This window comes from Chanos chanos, chromosome 2 (assembly GCF_902362185.1).
Source record: "Chanos chanos chromosome 2, fChaCha1.1, whole genome shotgun sequence".
Taxonomy (NCBI): Eukaryota; Metazoa; Chordata; class Actinopteri; order Gonorynchiformes; family Chanidae; genus Chanos; species Chanos chanos.
The window spans coordinates 21,698,801-21,713,461 of record NC_044496.1 but is presented as its reverse complement, the minus strand read 5'-3'; positions in this window follow the sequence as shown (position 1 = coordinate 21,713,461).

Genomic DNA, 14,661 nt, shown 5'->3' with positions numbered 1-14,661 from the left:
TAATGGCCTTGCTTTCCCTAAATACCCATATTACTTAAATTGTAGGGAAAAACAGAGCCAAAAATTACCCACGATTGGAATCTGTTTACTCTCTGCACTTACACAAACAAGCTCTGCAATCAAAACACCTGCAGCTTCACCGAACACCAATTAGCTCATCAAGCTTTTAATTACTCTGTTAATTGCATACAGGCAGCATGAAGGGCGGCAGGGGAATACGGCACGGCAGCCCTCCAGAGGACCCGTCTTGACAATCCTGACAAACAAAGAGGACTGTGTGCCAACCGCAACACTGTTCAGACAACTGGAAGAAAAACAAGCTTATTCGCCTGCATCCTTGCCCACCATCTGTTACCGTGCCCGTTTACATCACTTCCTGTCATGTGGATGGTCACTACCTGCTCCCCAAAGTGATGGAGTGATTTAAAAAAAAAAAAGTATGACTTTTCACTACATGTTGAAGTGTGGGAAACCTCATTAGTCTTTTCTGGGACTGTGTGAAACAGAACCTTTATCTGTGCACCATTTTCCAACAGGATATCAGCGTACATGTACAACACAAGCGGAGTTACACTGTTTATTTTTGTTGGGGTTTTGTTGATTTTGTTTGGCAGCCATGAGCGATGCATTCAGTATTCTCCTACGTAACTCTTTCTCTCCATGTCTTCTCTCTTTCAAAACTCTGTGACCGTCAGCCTCCCCCTCTCTTTCTCTCTCTTTCCCTGTGAAAACTGCCCAAGTGTTTGGCTGAGGAGGCGTATCCAGGAAACGGTGGCAGCCCCTGACTTCCTGTGTGACAGGTGTATGTTGTGGAGCCTGACAGCTGCTGTCTCTGAGCAGTGTTCTCTCTCTCTCTCTCTTTATTTTTCTGCTAGCCATGGCCAGCTGCAGCCCAGCATTGCTCTTGTTTGCTCTGGCACTTGCGTCATCGCAGTTCACTGATTTATGGAGCACAAAAGACTGAAACCTGCTTCTCCACTCCCACACACACACGCACACACACACACACACACGCACACACACACACACACACACACTCTCCTGACCAGACCCACTCTGTCCATCTTCCATACAATGAGTGTGTTTGTGTGTGTGTGTGTGTGTGTGAGGGAGATGTTTCTATTCTACTCTGAGGCTCTTCTTCAGCCAAATGTCTTGTTCAGGTGATAAAATGATAGCCATACGCTGAAACCATTAAGCATGTGTCTTCCATTAAACAAGCTGAAAATCTCAAAATGTAGCTAACATAACCTTTGTCATCCCTTACAACTGTTTTTTGAATCTTGTCCTCACATGAAATGCCACATCATCAAGTGCTTCCAATTACAAACAACATATGTTTATACTTTATACATAATTTATCTGTCAAACGAAGCATTACTCATGTACTTTATACTTTATTTGAGCTTGTCACATGACTTACTCTACATGGACACCATTTCTTTCTCTTTTTTTCCTGCATATCTATCACTTCATGAAAACGAACAGTGTATCATTAACGAGGAAGATCCGTGCTGGGTTCAACATGTATGTCAGTCTCCATTGCTGTGTCAATATAAAACACTGTGCAGTTTAAGTCGTTTTGACAGGTAGACTGCTACCCAGGTTACACATGTGAAGAATAAAGAAAGACAAGTTAGCTGTTTTGGGACAGGAACCTAACAGTTTTAAGCCTCTGTTCAGCCATTTTCATTGTTGTGTTTGTTTCCTGAAAAAACAAGCCTACAGGTGCAGTGATGTAGAAGGCTCTATAACTGGTGGGGTAATTATGTTTAATAATAGGTCAGTTAAAGGACCTAATACCATTGATTGTGTGGTTTTGTGGATTCTGTGCAGTTCTCTTCATTTTTTTCAGCCCACAACTATTCCGGTGATTTTGCATTTTACTTTTCCCTGATTCGCTGCCTTTCTTTATTTTCCCTTTTTAGCAAATTCTATGCCCATGTGTTTCTGTTTAACTTTTATCTCCCTGACTGTGTCCGGCCCTCATAAATGTCTCCCTTACATGATACCTCAACTGTCTCAGAGTGATCGACACACCCACCTGAAACTCCTGCGTCGTCCCAATAACATTTGCTTCAGAATAAACAAAATCTGTTTGAATTTGTGACAGTTCTCTTTTAAGATATACGCTTATTCCATTCTTGAAGATTCTGAACTTTCTGAAGAAAAAACAACCCTTTTTGGTTTATTCCATTATAACCAAATTTGTTTGTATAGGATGGAAACTAAATGTCCTCTTTGTTGATGTGGAGTTTTGGAACAATAACACATGAGTGAAGAGAGTGAAGAAGGCTTAAGGTCATAGATTAAGGTCTGTGTAAATGACTGGAGACACGGCGGTGCTCTGCTCAAACCCCATTTGAAGAATGACAGGATAGTCCGCTAGTCTGCTTCTGTTTCCACGAGATAACGCCTTTTTAATTTTACAAATACGGTATGTGAAGAGGCCAGTTCCCATTCCCCGCACATCCACAACTTTCCCCTGGATGAGCTTAAACACACAGCTCCCTATTTTATGTGCCTTTAAAGTCATTGTAGAGAGAAGTGTGTGTGAAGGCTTAATGTATGAGCCTCTGTCTGCAGTCAGCGTTCCTCTCGGTGTGCGATAACTGGCTGGCTAGGGGCGAGGAGCAGAAAGGAAAGAACTTGTTATATCAGAGTGAAGTGCAGCGATATGAACTTTTCCATTGCTTGATTAAAAAAAAAAGAAGCTTCAGTACTGGTGCCCATTATTCCCATGTCTCTAAGCCTCACTTCCTATTTCCTTTTATTTAGTTTGAGAGCAATTCCACATCTCTTTCCCTCTTTGATATGATCTTTTGACAGGTCATAAACAACAAAAACCCTTATAACCTAAAAAATCAAGAGTAATTCTGTTTTTGTCATCACTGCCCAAGATAAGGTCAACTATTGGCCAGAGTATCTGTGGAGAAGTCTGTACCGCTGCTTTTTTCTGCATTTAAAAAAAAAAATTCTGCTTGTGTACCGTTATGGCAGTGTGTTCAGACTGACTGTTATCTGTGCATGTATTTGTATTTGCTGTATATAAACATCACATTGCACATGCTTTTGCTCTCATGTTTTCTGTGTGATATGTGGTGTGAATGTGTATCTGAAGAGAGAGTTAAGGAGAGTGAGAGAGAGTTAAGGAGAGAGAGAGAGAGAGAGAGAGAGAGAGAGAAAGGGAGAGCGGGAGAGAGAAAGGAGATGGTTTGCATGCAGTGCCATTTCTCTCAGAGTGAACTCCCAGCTCCCACACTAAGGTGTAAATGTGTTTCTCATTACTCCAGATGTTTGGAAGCTGGCTGGTTCCTCTGCTCTCTGACATTCCCCTTTCTCCCTGGAGAGTCAGCCATGTCACAGTAATGTAAAACACATGTGTAGGAGCCAGGAGCTCTCTGCGCCGCTGCCGTCTCTCCCACTGTTTAGAGGGATAAACAGCACTGAAACCATAGCGATTGCCCCTTCAACTGTGTCTTTGCCCAACACTCACCACTCACATTCACTGGCACCTCTGTGAGGGGTCAGGTTGCAACGGCAGGACGGCTGGACCATACTTAAAGCAATGACGGCTACATCTGTCCACGGATGTCCACATCAGCGGGCACATCATACAGTCAGATATCTACACAGATATATATGAAATACATGTGGACACAGCAGTGCACATGCGTACACATATGCGTGGTGATCAGCTTAATCCCTACAGGTATGTGAACATATCCATTACTGTACCCTACTCTACTAGAGTACATAACTTTGCTGTTGATCTCAGATGGCAAGCAAATCATTGCAAGTGTTAAACATAGACACAGTGTACAACCTTCTTTCCCTTCTGCCACCCTGTCTCCTACTTACTCCTACTATTTACCAGCTCTTCCTGCCTCCCTCACACTCTCTCTTTTCCAGTCTCTCTCACACACAGCTCCTGTGTTGCCCACCGATTTGTTTTTTTTTTTTTTGAAGATTATGGATTTTTCAGATGTTATATTCTTTCCAACATGGCTCTTTACTGACGACCAGATAAAAAGAAGGGGAAAAAAGCCTCTCTGTTTTTTTATATAGCCACTCGGGGGGGGGGGGGGGTCCAATCATTTTCTCCTGTCTGAGATTCATTTCCTCACCCCAGGAACATAACTGGCACTTGAGTGCTCTCTTTTGCAGCTAATGTTGAGATAATCACAGCAGATAGACCCCCGTAGCTCCTCTAAAGACACCGACAGATAAATAAAAACAGTCAGAAATTTGTCGGCTTTGCTCTTGTTGCAGGCCTGCGTTCAGCGTCCCATCGGCTCGGCTCAGCACTCATGTAATTGCACAATGGAATTAGTGCATTAGGAATTAGGTTCTGAGCGTAATCTGGCGACGGCCTACAGGTTGGAATTCCAGGACAGTGAAACACTCTCCTTTAAGCTCACTGTTGCAGACACAGTCGGCTTAAGCGCCCTGCTACCCTAATAGAAACCTTCAAACCTATCTCACCGCCACCTCACAGCTCTGTGAGTGAAAAATGTAGGGACAAGGGGTTGCTCTTTTTACTTCAAATGTTCACAATGTTAAGAAATGAAAGAATGTAAGAAAAAGAAATGTAAGAAAGGCACTAGTTTAAAGTGCACTGTCTTCCTCACAAATTTTGAATCCTATACTTCTTCATGACCAGCTAACTGAAGGTTAAGGTTACAAATGAAGTGACTAATTTACTTTGCATTATCTTGTGTTGAAGGGCTAAGTGTTAGAGAGGTTTCTACGTATGGCAGCCTCTTGAATGGCCTTACTGGTTACAGTGTGAGTGACACTCAGGTTGTTTAGCCTGTGTGCCCAGGTGTCTGGGGGTTCTCCTGACCACCTCACCTGTTTCCCTCTCTGTGTCTCTCCCTCTCTTTCTCTCCTTCCCTCCCTCCCTCCCCCCCTTACTCCACAGGCCGGCTGCCTTCGCCCATCTCCCGCCCACTGCCATCTGCTCCTCTCTTTAATTATGAGACAGCAAACTTCACCTGCGCCACTCGCACTCAAATTACAATAATTACCTTTTGCACATGCCAGCGTTGCCACTCCTGCCACAGGTCACATCCATTGGGACACTGTCACTAAGGCCAGGGACAGTCAGCTATTAAATCTCAGAGCTGCCACATCATGATCTCAGGATTCCACATGGGAATATCTGTTTTACTGTACGCTCACCCCATGCACAATTTTAATACAGCACCTATTCATTTCTGTCATTTGTTGCTGAGTCTTTGATATTGTTTGTCATTATATCTCCTATCATAAAACTTTCTTTTCAATGTAACATCTATTCAGATGTTTTGTATATGGACATGGAAAGCGATAAGGAGCTCCTTTCCCCTTCATATGGAAAACATTGCTCTAATTCTTAGTAACGACAGAAGATTCCTGTTGTACATCAGGGAAACAATGAGACACAACAACTATAAAGAAAATTCACCTACCCCAGGTCCCGGCCCCTGCACTGTCAGATTATGGATTACTCTCTTTCTCTCTGAAACTGATCCTCCGATACTACGCATTATACGCATTACGAAACCCAACATGTGTTAGATATGCTCGCGATTTGACGGATTTGAGGCGATTGCAAACGAATAATGGTCTGTGATCGGCCATAATTTGAAGAAACGAAGTCAACTGTCCAAGTCGTGGGGCCGTGGCATGAGGTCTTTTAAAGGTTTACAGCCATAAAACTCCTCTGTGTGATAATTTTAAGATAAGGCCAGACAAAAATGTAATTTATGTTATCTTCATATAACTTTTGATGGGCTGACGACCGTGAACAGCAAGGCAAGAGCATGGACACCTAAAATCAGCTCTCATTTGATTCACAGCGTTCCAAGAGGCATAGCTCTCCAGTTACATCTTTACGAAGACGAATAGAATCACATTAGCAGGATGGCTTAAAACAGGGCTGAAGACATGCTTGTGAAATGGACATGCGAGCAGCCTAATGCTACGTTCGCTTATAACGCGGTTTCACTTTTAAAGCAGTCGTTCATTGTTAAGACCTGGCCTATTATCAGCTCCTCAATTATTCAGTTGAACTTTTCCATGGTCAATGAAAGTAATGTCCAGCGATGAAAAGTCAGCATTGGTCTAGCAAGTGGGGATTAATTGAGAGAGCTCTTCAAGTGAACAGTAAGGTTGTTTGTGGTTTAAAGTATCGGCGCTCTTTAAGGTCAATCGCTGTTAACACTGAGCCGTTATGCATTTAACATTAATGTCAAGATTTCCACTTTTGTAATATCCATGCTAATGTCCATGACGGGCTGCATAATGCGTACCGCTTCTTTTGGAAGGCTAGAGCAGTGGCCATGGACAGCTGCTGTTTAGACCGCCAGATGACAAGCAGCGAAAAAAAAAAATTGGGCAGCGTGTGCGCTTTTCACTCTTCGAACAATTATTTCCTTTGCAATATTTCGATACAATATTTGCTATACAATATTTATTGTTATTTCCACAGTGAACATCTTTACCAGTGTCGTTGTGCATAACATACGGATTCCTACATTTTCTAATTTTGCTAATTTTGGATAATACCAATATTATTTAGTCGGACATGTGCGAGATTGCTCTGGTTAACAGGGAGGTGTGGTTCTCAGAAGAATATGACCACAGCCCAGGTGAGACCCATCTCTGGCCGCCCTCTAATTGCTGCCTTTATCTTCTCCTTGAATTCTTTCTCTCTCTGCTCACAATGTTATGTACCGTCTGTGCGGACGTAGTAACTTATTTCGATATTAAGACAAGCTGTGACTCCATTTTTTCAGTTCAGCTATCCATAGAAAGTTAAATGGCCACTACATTCTATGTCTAGAGAGCTATGCCGGTCGAACGGCCCCAGAATGTCCCGAAACTTCGGTACTAATGTTTGTTTACGCGCCGACTTTTTTAAAAAAATACCCTATTATAGATTATGTTTTCACAGACATGAAATAATTAAAGTGTCTGTTAATGACAGAATAATCGTACAGTTAATATTAAAAAATCTGTATTTACTTAGAATTATTATGGAACTTTGTGATCATTGATGGTAGGCTATACGGTCTGTTACATGTAATGATACTTTAATAGAATAATTGTAAACAATAAATGTAAAAGTTGTTATCACACAAAGCAACTTCCTCTCACAACATTCAGGCTGAGTGCCTAGAATGCTATATGGCAAACTGATGCATAAATCTTTCTTATTTGTGTTTAAGGGTTCATGCTGACATCTAAGTATGCCCTTTACGTACGTTTTAAGTACGAGAAAAGACATGTCCCATAGTTATATTAAGTCTCGTAGTTTCTTTAATAATCATGAGCCCAGAACAACTTGACAAAGAGTGGATGCAAAAGCAGTCGGTAGTATTTCTCAAATGGGTGAACATGAGAGAATGTGCATTAGTTTCACACAATAATATCTATTTCTGACTAATTGCTGTAATGAAGGACCTGTCAATCATCGCAACGTTTATTGTAGACTCGGTAAAATGAAAATACCATAATTTCCTTTCATGATTTAACACCACTGAATTTTTACATGAAATGACACTGTGTAGTCGCGTTTAACACACAAATAAGGCACAAATTCCCTTACTTTACAAATTCCCTTACTTTAAATTCCCTTCCCTTACAAATCCCGAGGACCTTGTACTTCTTAAACACACACACACACACACACACACACACACACACACACACACACACACACACATATATAAACGTGCAAAAATAAAGGCTATCACTAGGACACAAAATAAGCAGTACGTCTTAAATTACTTAGAAATAGCACCTCTTAATGCTGACAAACTATTAAATCACTGAAAAGAAACTTACTTTGTGAAGGCTGAGGTCAAACTGAGGTAACTGCGGCAAAAATAATCCAAACCAAAAAGAAATGGAATGGCGATTATTACGCCCCAATCCTCATATTTGGGAGAAAAATGTCACAATCCTCCAGAATGATCGAAAACCATTTAACAAGTTACTGGTTTTCTTTGTAGCCTAGATGAAAACATTTATGGAGAGAAAGCCTCTGATATTTCTGATACTTTTAAAAATTCAGTGATGAACTCCTTTGGATTCAAAGTGTTGACTTTTCGGTTCAATAAATTATGAGGTAATTCACTTCACACATCGAAAAAATAATATGCAAAGCTAGCATATAGCGACACTTTGTATTAAAATGCGTCTTTGGTTTTATGTTCCTTTCAGATGACAAATAGGCTACCAACAGTTTGTCAAAAATGTAAAAACAACGCACATTTGATTTTTTCTTGTCCGGGGTTCAGTACAGGGATGCAGTCATAAAGAAACTCACAGTTTCTGATAATTGCGACCACTTGAAAGATGAAATTCTACTGTCCAAAATCTGACTTCTTTGTATTATTGTAATTGTTAGATCCACTCAAATCCACGGTAGACGTATGTGATACTTCATACAGGGTAAAGAGATGCTATTAATTTTGGCATGGATCCTTCCGTTCCGAAAACACACTTCTGAAAAATCAGCGTAAATATAGTTGTCCTAAAACAAAAGAAGCAAAATGAATCTCTCGTAAATCCTCAAATATTTCTTCATGAGGTAATGTCATAAACTCGACGGTTCTCACAATGTTGTTGGTTAGACGGACTACCTCGTTTCGGAGGTTGTGTCTGCCCACTGTTACTCCAACTGCTAAGACATCAAGAGCCAATCAGTCCCCCCTGTAGAATAAGATTTCGGGGTTGATCAAGAAAATCAGTCTGTATACAGCATTCCACACGTTGAACTGCATATGCGGTGTCTATCAGTTGCCCTCGTTTTGGTTATTTCTTGTTGTCGATGGTTTTAAGCTCGCGGGTCTGGTGTGTTATCTAATGGTTCTCTCCTCTATCCCCTCCGTAGCCTTCTGTCTGCGTTTAAAACACCATCTGGAGAGGGGATGTGTTCTCCAGCGCTTCTAACCTCTCTCTCTCTCTCTCTCTCTCTCTCTCTCCCCCTCTCTCTGACAGCTTCTCAGACCCACGAGTTGACAGCCTCCCTTGCTGCTCGATTCTGCCGTAGCTTTGACAAGCTAAACATAGACCAAGAGCAGAGAAGCACCCCCCTCCAAAAAGTCCTTTGTTAACCTGGCAAATACAGAATCATAAATTACAAACTGATGGTAAATATTAGGAGAAGCTTAAACTATCCGGTGGCCCAAATCATACGTTGTAGCCATCTGCAAGTCGTTTTCAGAATTTCAAAATTCTTTTGAAGAAATGTAGTAACAAGAGAATGTCTTAACAGTTCTCCCTCTGCCACCCCCCCCCCCCCAGCGCATGAGATTTTTAGGGATGTTTTACAACTGTATGCCCCTTGGGGCCGCTGTTTCCTCGCACCAGCGGGCAGCGATTGTTTTAACGCGGTCTGTCACCAAGTATCCTCACTAACGCACAACGCACTCGTCAGCCAATTGACAACCAGCTGGTGCCTGATGCAGGGTCGAGGGCATTGAAATCAGATAAAAGAAATAGCGGTCTCAAAAAGAATCTGAATAGCTTTTTAAAATATTGAAAATGTTCATGGAGTATGGACAGTACTATGTAGATATTTTTCTGTTTGCATTAATTCTACGATTTTAACAGAGAGAAATTATGTATAAGGAGAATCCTGGAGAAAACTGCCCCAGACAATGCCAATTTAAAACTTGTATTAGGTCAGTCTGAATAAATATTACACCCAGCAATTGCTAGATTAGAATAAACTCTCTTTTAAAGGTACTTGAAGCCTGCACTAATGATAAAATTACTAACAGATTTCTTAGACCTGAAACATTGCTTACCCATCTTTGAATCAATTTATCCAAACTGTTATTTGTTTTGTTTGAAATATATGTTTCTCAATATCTGAATGAAAAATCAGTTTTATGTGATGATAACTCCCTGTATGTGTTCAGCTGATCACCTGCCAATCAGTGAGATTTATGTCTGAAATTAGGATCACGGTGCCATTACAAATCTTTGAGGTTCTGTGCTGTCGCATCTTCTTTGATGTGTCTCGTTACTCAATAACAAGGGAGTAACTGTTGGCACTCTCAAATGTGAATGCTCCATTTTCCACTGAGTATGAAAATGGCTATGAAAAGACATTTTCACACACAACTATTCGAATATGAATGAATGGTGTCATTTTTTTTTTTCTGTGGCTGGGTTTGAGGAAAGAAGATTCCTCCCGCTGGGACCTTGGCTAAAAGCAAACAGTAAATACAGCTGTGCTTTTAAAAAATGACTGAGGTCTCCCCCACCCTCCCCTACATTTTATTCAGTTAATTCACTCAATTTTGACTGTTTAACCAGTACTGCACCTGTGCTCACTATCTGTATCAGTTTTAGGTGAGTATCTATGGTGTTGCCACAGGTGAGCTACTGAGAAACATACATCTGCCCCTTCCTCTTTTTTCAGACAAAATGGGTGAGAAGAGAGAGAGAGAGAGAGAGAGAGAGAGAGCAGAAGCCTTGACAAACAAACGCCGTACGACAGCTCCGCCTTTAGAGAAAACACTGCCAGCTCAAAGTACACACAGCCAGCTGCCCTCCACTCAGACCTGTCCCACCATTCAGTCAGGAGACTTGATGGGCTCCTGAAGGTTCCAGAACAAATACAAGGTAAACCTTTCCAAGGTAACACATGTTCTGTAACACTTTCAGAACGTTAGAAGACATCTCTGTGAGGATAGTGGAAGGGCAATGTTTCTGTAAATAGTGGAATTTGTTCCATCCACGTGAATCTATGCAGTAAATAACATTCAGATATACATGTCAACACCATCCACATGACATTAAAGTAAATGCTGTACCTGGTTCAGTAGCTGGAGAATACTGAGAACTTATTGTCTCTGTATTGTCTTCAATGTTTATACATTTAAGTGTGGGAGAGCTGCCATGAGTTTTTATGAGAGAGAGAGAGAGAGAGAGAGAGAGAGTGAAATGAGGTGAGCTGAGGTGGCTTTGAATCACATATGTGCAGTGGTTTTCAGACCTGAGAATGTCTTCAAAGCTGACGATCCAAAGTAATCCCCACACCCCTCCAAACCCCATCTACTCTCCTCTCTCAGCAAAGCAGAAAATATGCTCTCTACTGCCTCTTTGAGATTAATCAGAAATCTTGTGTGACATAAGTCGTAATCTAAGCCCACGACTCCCCCTGAACCTCACAGATAGGAGTTACAGTCGGGTCTTCAGGAGAGCACGTTCTATCTCTGCTAAGATAATTGCTCATGGATTCATCTGCAGTAAATAAAATTTGGATACATTTATGCTGGTGTCAGTCTAAGCATTTCATGCAAAAAGATAAGCCCCACAACGAATCAGGTGTGAAAATTCTACGTTATCTGGCCACCGTGTGTATGATCTGAGATGTGGAACTTTCTGGAAGCAGGGTTTAAGCCGTTCTGAGTAGGTCATTAGAAAGTGAGATAACCAGACTGAGGGTGTGTCCAGGTTTGTTGAGGGGGACTGAACAGGGACACACTGCAGTTGTGTGTGGTCTGACCTCTGTCAAGTGGTGCTGGTCAAGTGTCATCCTTCAAGGAGCAGAGGCTCCTGAATAGCAGAGTAACAGGAAATGAACAAGTGTTTCAGACATTTTAATGAGAACTCAACAGTTTTTGTGGTCTGCTTTTAAAGTCTTACAATCCCCTTAACAAACACATATATGCACATGTTCAGTTGTACTCCTGCTCTCTCTCTTTCTCTCTCTCATGCTCTCATGCACCTAACCCATCAGAGCCATATCTGAGGGCGCATGCAGCATGCTGCTGCTTTGGTTGTCAAGGAGATGGATTGCTGAGCGTCTAGGGGTTTTGATGGGAGTGTTTAAGCCCCTCTCTCCTGCAGGGGAGTTATAGCCCTGCCTGTCCTGCCCTGGCAGGTCCTACAAAGGGCCACACACACACATACACACACGCACGCGCTATCCTTTGTATGACCGCAGTCTCACAATCCTGAGACTGGAAAAGCACTGGAACCCACTTTATGATTTGTGGTGCCTAATAACTGATACACTTTTGAGCAACAATTAATAATTTTACAGAAGCCCAATACAATTCCTGTCACCATGACAGCACTATGATTGACAGTTCTTTAGTCTGAGGAGGATGCACTGGAGGACATCAGCTGTCAGTGTTCACAGCTCTGCTTACCTCCCTTAATTTCTTGTTTTATTATTTTGACTGCTGGACAATGTCTGACATGTCTTTGGCATCATACTCACCCCAATAATACCAAAAAAAAATCCATAAACTCCACTAAAGAGAAGGTTGTAGGCATTCTTCCACAACAAGTGCTTCTTTATTCTTTTATGATACCTCTCTTCTCACCTTGACCTCCAGTCATCAGTTTTGAGGATGTCTGATTTCGCCCTTTCTTTCTGTCACTCTTTCCCTCTCTCTTTCATTCTCTTTGTCTCCATCTGATAGCTAGAGTGGGAAGTGGAGAGAGATGTGCAAATCTGATTGGGTTTCATTGTGTTGGTATGGAAATGATAATCTCCCAGTAGAGGCACAGGGACACAGAGAGAGAGACAGAGAGAGAGAGAGAGAGAAAGGAAGAGATAGAGATAGAGAGAGAGTGGCCTGGAGCCCTTTCTTCAGCTCACACATTGTAAATCCTTTCCTATAGTCGCAGTCACAGGCCAGCGTGTTGAAAAGAGATAAGGTTCTCTGTTGCCTGAGAGGAACGCAGCTCCATTGTGTTCCATCTCTGTGAATCCTGCATTCACTGGATGCAACTATTGAGTCTCCATTAAAGGCAGCAATGTAAATTATGGTTATTTTAGTCCGAGCACACTAAGAGAGGAGAGTCTATCTAATGGGAAGATGGACGTGATGACGCGCATGACTACACTAGAAGTTGTGGACTCATCCTTGTTGTAACTGCAAAACATTGAGAAAGAGGCTTTGGAGTTTGTGCAACGAGATATTGCTCTATTGTTATGATATTTCTTCATAGATATCTCCAACCTGAATCACAGAGATTAAGAGAGGATGTTGACAGGCATAAATCATTTGTGTAATTCGTGTCATATTTCTCAAACCAGTAAGACATCAAAGTACAGAGGTCTGAAAAAGCCAGGGAAAGGAACGTAACAGCACTCATGTCAAAGCAGAAACGTTCAGCATAAAAAACTGCACCATCCACTCAAGCACACATTTGATATGAGTTTTACAAATTACCATAGACCCTGTGACATTTTATTTGCTGTCATGCAGTGAGAAGCCCATCCAGTCTAAGCAAATATGACTGGAAATTTGAAGTCATACAATGCTACTACTTTTTTCTTAAAAAAAAAAAAAAAACCTCTCTCATATAAAGATGTTCTTGTTATGAAAAGAGCATGGTGAGTGAAGGCTTTTGGCTAACGAGCCGATGGTCATGTTTGCTGAAAGTGTGGCGAACACAGGAGCACCCTGAGGTTAAATGGCAGACTGTGCATTTAGTGGAGAAGCAGCTACCAGAAGCGTGTAGGTTGTGTTTATGTCAAAGAGATGAAAACGGCAGAGTGTGGGGGTCTCGCTTGGCTTGTTAGCATCTGTGTGTATCAGTTGTGTGTGCATGTTGTGTGTCTGTCCTCAAAACTGCGTGTCTGTTCAACTGTAATTGGTATATGTAATTAGCATGTGTAATATGACTGTGTTTGTTTCTGTATAATAAAGGATTTTGTAGCGTGTTTGTTATTGACTGTGTGTTAGTGCATGTGTTTGTTGCACAGAGGCAGTTTGTGTGGCAGTTGGGACTTAAGATAGCAAGGAAAGGGGGATGCTGCACAGTATCAAGTTGAGAACATCTGTTCCTCATAGAGACCGCAAAGCTGGTGCAAAGGAAATAGGAGGGATAACTGCTCTCTCTCTCTCTCTCTCTCTCTCTCTCTCTCTCTCTCTCTCTCTCTCTCTCTCCCTCTCTCCTGTATTAAGTGAGCCTGTTTCCTTGAACAAGGACAGATGTCTCCTTCGTTCTCAGCACCACTTACTGCGGTCCGTTATTGAGTCCATCACTGAAGTTCATCAGTGTTTTCTACTATATACCTATACCATGATGCCCATAAAGTTGGGTTTTTTGTTTCTCAGAGGAAACTATTTTCACTCCTCTTCTTCTCCTCCTCTCTCTCTCTCTCTCTCTCTCTCTCTCTCTCCTAATGAGCCTGTCTATCTCAGACTCATCATCTTGCCCAGTGCTGTCGTTACTGAAGACTTCTCTCTGCCACACACACACACACACACACACACACACACACACATGCAGACACATACACCACCTCCAATAAAAAATGTTTGTATTCATATCATAGTGGGGACTTCCCACTGACCCCAATCATCCTTTAACTGAAGAATACTAATTTAACCCTAATCCTAATCCTAACCTCAGCCAAAGAAATGTTTTGACACTTGTTTTATCAATAACAACAATATACTTTAGACTCTAAACTTTGTTCTCCTAGTGGGGACCAGCATTTTGGTCCCCGCAAGGCACTTTTTGTCAGGTAATACTATCCTACTACATGGCACATACACACACACACACACACACACACGTGCAGACACACACCACCTCCAATAAAAAAAGTCATAGATATTGAATTTCACCATGCCTCAGTACATTCTAGCCAACCATAGCATCTTCTTCCTGAAAAAGCTGACAAAGTTA